The following is a 6,140-nucleotide window of genomic DNA, read 5'->3' as shown; positions in this document are numbered from 1 at the left end:
GGGCAGCGAGGTGCGCACCTTTGATGCGATGCCTTCACTAATTTCCATAAAAGGCAAAAAAAAAACGAGATTTTAAAATTTCCGTTTTGAAAGATAGTGAGAAAAAGGGAATGCTGGTGCCATCTTGAGCCCGCCCTGGTGCGCAGCCCAGCCAAGGTTTGCGCACCAAGGTGCCCACCCTGGCGAAGGTGCGCGCCCGGGCAATTAACCCAACTTCCAACTTCGCGCGCGCCAGGGTGGGAGCGCACCCAACAACCGGGCCTGGGAAGAGCCAATGCGAGAAACCCCACCAAACTCTCTGACAAAAAAAGAGGGGGCGCTCCAGTAACCCCGCTTCGGAGCGCACCCTGGGCAAACCCAGCCAAGGTGCCCACCCCGGCCAAGGTGCAGGCGAGGTGCGCACCCGGGGCAAACCGGGCTCCGACAACGTGCACGCCGCACCTTGGAGCACACTTCGTAGCGCTCCCGGGTGCGCACCTCAGAGCACACCAAGGTGGGCAGCGAGGTGCGCACCTTTGATGCGCTGCCTTCACTAATTTCCAGAAAAGGCAAAAAAAAAAGGAGATTTTAAAATTTCCGTTTTGAAAGATAGTGAAAAAAACGGAACGCGCGTGCCATCTTGAGCCCGCCCTGGTGCGCAGCCCAGGTAAGGTGCCACCCTGGCAAAGGTGCGCACCCGGGCAATTAACCCTACTTCCGACTTCGTGCGCGCCAGGGTGGCAACCGGGCCTCGGAAGAGCCAATGCGAGAAACCCCACCAAACGCTCCGACAAAAAAAGAGGCGGCGCTCCAATAACCCCGCTTCGGAGCGCAGCCGGGGCAAACCAAGCCAAGGTGCCCACCCCGACGAAGGTGCACGCGAGGTGCGCACCCGGGGCAAACCGGGCTCCGACAACGTGCACGCAGCACCTTGGAGCACACTTCGAAGCACTCCCGGGTGCCCACCGGCGTTGCGCACCGTGGTGGGCAGCGAGGTGCGCACCTTTGATGCGCTGCCTTCACTAATTTCCAGAAAAAGGCAAAAAAAAATGAGATTTTAAAATTTCCGTTTTGAAAGATAGTGAAAAAAAAGGAACGCGGGTGCCATCTTGAGCCCGCCCTGGTGCGCAGCCCAGGCAAGGCATGCGCACCAAGGTGCCCACCCGAGGTGCACACCCGGGGCAAACCGGGCTCCGACTTCGTGCAGGCCGCACCTTGGAGCACACTTCGGAGCGCTCCTTGGTGCGCACCATGGTGCCCACCAGGGCGCACCCGAGGCAAACCGGGCTCCGACTTCGTGCACGCCGCACCTTGGAGCACACATCGGAGCGCTCCCAGGTTCGCACCAGCGTTGCGCACCTTTGATGCGCTGCCTTCACTAATTTCCAGAAAAGGCAAAAAAAAACGATATTTTAAAATTTCCGTTCTGAAAGATAGTGAAAAAAACGGAACGCGGGTGCCATCTTGAGCCCTTCCTGATGCGCAGCCCAGGCAAGTTGTGCGCACCAAGGTGCCCACCCTGGCGGAGGTGCGCGCCCGGGGCAAACCGGGCTCCGACTTCGTGCACTGCATGGTGCCCACCAAGGCGCGCAACCCAGCCAAGGTGCCCACCGCAGCGAAGGTGCACGCGAGGTGCGCACCCGAGGTGCACACCCGGGGCAAACCGGGCTCCGACTTCGTGCACGCCGCACCTTGGAGCACACTTCAGAGCGCTCCTTGGTACGCACCAGGGCGCGCAACCCAGCCAAGGTGCTCACCCCGGCGAAGGTGCACGCGAGGTGCGCACCCGGGGCAAACCGGGCTCGGACTTCGTGCACGCCGCACCTTGGAGCACACATCGGAGCGCTCCCGGGTTCGCACCAGCATTGCGCACCTTTGATGCGCTGCCTTCACTAATTTCCAGAAAAGGCAAAAAAAAGAAAAAAATGAGATTTTAAAATTTCCGTTTTGAAAGATAGTGAAAAAAACGGAACGCGGGTGCCATCTTGAGCCCGCCCTGGTGTGCAGCCCAGGCAAGTTGTGCGCACCAAGGCACCCACCCTGGCCAAGGTGGGTCACGGGGTGGGTCCTAGGGTGGGTAACGGGGTGGGTACTAAGGTGCGTGCCAAGGTGGGTCATAGGGTGGGTGCCAAGGTGGGCACCAGGGTGGGTGTGCACCAACCCTAGCCAGGGTAGGTCACGGGGTGGTTGTCGGGGTGGGCGTCAAGGAGCCAAGGTGGGTGGCAAGTAGCCAAGTTGCGTGCCAAGGTGGGTGTCGGGGTGGGTGCCAAGGATCCAAGGTGGGTGCCAAGGAACCAAGGTGGGTGTCTGGGTGGGTGCCGAGGTGGGAGCCAGGGTGGGTCCCAAGGTGAGTGCAAAGGTGGGTGCCAGGGTCAAGGTGAGTGCCAATGTGGGTTCCAAGGTGCCAGGGTCAGGGTGAGTGCCAATGTGGGTTCAAAGGTGCTAAGTTGGGTGCGAGGTTGGGTGCGAGGGTGGGTGGGTGCCAAGGTGTGCTAGGTGGAAGCCCGGGTGGGTCGGCATCCCATGGGTGTCGAGTTGGGTGCCTGATGGGTGCTTCTTGTCAAGTTTTAGTCGTCGGGACTCATTTCGAGCCTTAGAGGTCGTTTCTTGTCCGGTTGCCCTGTCTTCGACCTGGGAACCCAATTTTGGTCCTCGGGTCCCATTTTTTTTTGTCTCGCATCCCACTTTTGGCCTGTGGCCTTTTCGGGGTCGATTCTCGTTTTGGGCATCAGAGCATGTTTCTTCTCCTAAAACCCAATATTTGTTTATTAAGTCTCGGAACACATTTTTGTTCTCGTGGACCCATCATGGGTCTTGGAACGCATTTGTGGTCCTTGGGTCCCATTTTGCATCCCGAAACTTGTGTTTTGGTGCTTGATCCCTATTTTGGGTGCCCACCTTGCACCAAGTGCGCACCCGGGGCAAACCGAGCGCCTTGGTGCACCGGGGCAAGATCGAGCGTGCACCCGAGGCGCCCCGAACATGCACCAAGGTGCACTCGGCCCACATGTGAGCGCAGGTCGTTGCGCCCGAGGTGGTGTGTGGGCACCGCGTTGCAGACGGGACACTGCACGCACACGACGCCCCCTACAGGTGCACGCACGTAGGCCGGGCCGGGTGCACACCCGACGCCCTAGCAAGGTGCGCGCACCCGGGCAGGGCTCACACTTGGCGAACGGGGCGCACTTCGCGAGGGAGGGTGTGCACCTCGACGGGGGTGGGTGGCCGGGGTGGATTCGCACGTGGGTCGCGGTTTGCTAAGTACACACTGCGACAAGCTCATAACGGGTGCGATCATACCAGCGTTAGTGCACCGGATCCCATCAGAACTCCGCAGTTAAGCGCGCTTGGGCCGGAGTAGTACTGGGATGGGTGACCTCCCGGGAAGTCCCGGTGTTGCACCCTTTTTTAGTTTTTCGCCGGGCATCGCAATGCTATTTGAATAAACCTTTTGCCCGTTTGCGTTCTCGTCGGGGCCGGGCCGGGCCGGGGTGCGCTGCCCGCACTACCGCGCGCGCGGGGGCGACACCGAGCGCGCACCCGAGGCGCCCCGAGCACACAGGCCACGGTGCAACCCGTGCGTTGTGCGCGCACCCCGGTGCGCCCGAGGTGCTGCGCGCGCACCCAGGTGAAATCGGTGTGCACCTCGGCCAGTGCGCGCTCGGTCGAGTCGCGCACGTTGGCCAAGGTGCACGGTGATGTTTCTTACTCTAAGGTTCCGCACCAGACGCCCGGGACAGGTGAGCGAAGCTGGGCGGGGCCGGGTGCGCGGCCGGGGCAGGTGCACGCAGCTGGAGAGAGCTTTGGAGCACACTTCGGAGCGCACCAATGATGCGCTCCATTCAAAAGTTTCCTGAAAAGGCAAAAAAAGTTGAGATTATAGAATTTCCCACTTGAGAGATTGTAAAAAAAAAAAATTTAAAATGAAGGAAACGCGGGTGCCAAGGTGTGCGCAGCCCAGCCAAGGTGTGCGCACCAAGGCGCCCACCCTGGCGAAGGTGCACGCAAGGTGCGCACCCGAGGCAAACCGGACAATTAACCCAACTTTCGACTTCGCGCGCACCTTGGAGCGCACTTCGGAGCGCTCCTTGGTGCGCACCAATCTTGGGCACCTCGGAGTGCACCATGGCGCCCACCAAGGTGCGCACCCGGGGCAAACCGAGCTCCGACTTCGTGCGCACCTTGGAGCGCACGAAAGGTGCGCACCATGGCGCCCACCAAGGTGCGCAGCCCAGCCAAGGCGTGCGCATCAAGGTGCGCACCCTGGCGAAGGTGCGCACCCGGGGCAAACCGAGCTCCGACTTCGTGCGCACCTTGGAGCGCACAAAAGGTGCGCAACCCAGCCAAGGTGTGCGCACCCCGGTCAAACCGAGCTCCGAATCGTGCGCACCAGAGGTGCACGCCATCGTGCGCACCTTGGAGCACACTTCGGAGCCCTCCTTGGTGCGCGCCGATGTTGCGCACCTCGGAGCGCACCCGGGGAAAACAATGCAATTAACCCGACTTTCGACTTCGTGGGCACCTCGGAGCGCTCTCGGGTTCGCACCTCGGAGCACACCGAGGTGCGCACCTTTGATGCGCTGCCTTCACCAATTTCCAGAAAAGGCAAGAAAACATTGAGAAGGTGTGCGCACCGAGGTGCCCACCCTGGCGAAGGTGCACGCGAGGTGCGCACCCGGGGCAAACCGGGCTCCGACTTCGTGCACGCCGCACCTTGGAGCACACTTCGGAGCGCTCCTTGGTGCGCACCAGGGCGCGCAACCCAGCCGAGGTGCCCACCCCGGCGAAGGTGCACGCGAGGTGCGCACCCGGGGCAAACCGGGCTCCGACTTCGTGCACGCCATGGTGCCCACCGCGGCGAAGGTGCACGCGAGGTGCGCACCCGGGGCAAACCGGGCTCCGACTTCGTGCACGCCGCACCTTGGAGCACACTTCGGAGCGCTCCTTGGTGCGCACCATGGTGCCCACCAGGGCGCGCAACCCCGCCGAAGGTGCACGCGAGGTGCGCACCCGGGGCAAACCGGGCTCCGACTTCGTGCACGCCGCACCTTGGAGCACACTTCGGAGCGCTCCTTGGTGCGCACCATGGTGCCCACCAGGGCGCGCAACCCCGCCGAAGGTGCACGCGAGGTGCGCACCCGGGGCAAACCGGGCTCCGACTTCGTGCACGCCGCACCTTGGAGCACACTTCGGAGCGCTCCTTGGTGCGCACCAGGGCGCGCAACCCAGCCGAGGTGCCCACCCCGGCGAAGGTGCGTACCCGGGGCAAACCGGGCTCCGACTTCGTGCACGCCGCACCTTGGAGCACACTTCGGAGCGCTCCTTGGTGCGCACCATGGTGCCCACCAGGCCGCGCAACCCAGCCAAGGTGTGCGCACCAAGGTGCACGCGAGGTGCGCACCCGGGGCAAACCGGGGTCCGACTTCGTGCACGCCGCACCTTGGAGCACACATCGGGGCGCTCCCGGGTTCGCACCGGCGTTGCGCACCGTGGTGGGCACCTCGGAGCACACCAAGGTGGGCAGCGAGGTGCGCACCTTTGATGCGATGCCTTCACTAATTTCCATAAAAGGCAAAAAAAAAACGAGATTTTAAAATTTCCGTTTTGAAAGATAGTGAGAAAAAGGGAATGCTGGTGCCATCTTGAGCCCGCCCTGGTGCGCAGCCCAGCCAAGGTGTGCGCACCAAGGTGCCCACCCTGGCGAAGGTGCGCGCCCGGGCAATTAACCCAACTTCCAACTTCGCGCGCGCCAGGGTGGGAGCGCACCCAACAACCGGGCCTGGGAAGAGCCAATGCGAGAAACCCCACCAAACGCTCTGACAAAAAAAGAGGGGGCGCTCCAGTAACCCCGCTTCGGAGCGCACCCTGGGCAAACCCAGCCAAGGTGCCCACCCCGGCCAAGGTGCAGGCGAGGTGCGCACCCGGGGCAAACCGGGCTCCGACAACGTGCACGCCGCACCTTGGAGCACACTTCGTAGCGCTCCCGGGTGCGCACCTCAGAGCACACCAAGGTGGGCAGCGAGGTGCGCACCTTTGATGCGCTGCCTTCACTAATTTCCAGAAAAGGCAAAAAAAAAAGGAGATTTTAAAATTTCCGTTTTGAAAGATAGTGAAAAAAACGGAACGCGCGTGCCATCTTGAGCCCGCCCTGGTGCGCAGCC

General features: G+C 62.0%; 1 non-coding gene across 1 annotated transcript; it reads left to right on the top strand.

Moving 5' to 3' along the window:
- The first annotated feature begins 3,265 nt into the window (after nucleotides 1-3,265).
- LOC131872879 (5S ribosomal RNA) lies at nucleotides 3,266-3,384 on the top strand. Its single transcript, XR_009370943.1, has one exon. It is a non-coding gene; the product is annotated as a 5S ribosomal RNA (ribosomal RNA).
- The last annotated feature ends 2,756 nt before the right edge of the window (nucleotides 3,385-6,140 follow it).

The sequence above is a fragment of the Cryptomeria japonica genome, unplaced genomic scaffold (assembly GCF_030272615.1).
Source record: "Cryptomeria japonica unplaced genomic scaffold, Sugi_1.0 HiC_scaffold_861, whole genome shotgun sequence".
In the NCBI taxonomy this organism is placed as follows: Eukaryota; Viridiplantae; Streptophyta; class Pinopsida; order Cupressales; family Cupressaceae; genus Cryptomeria; species Cryptomeria japonica.
The sequence above is the reverse complement of the archived record's forward strand: the minus strand, read 5'-3'. Positions and strand labels throughout refer to the sequence as shown.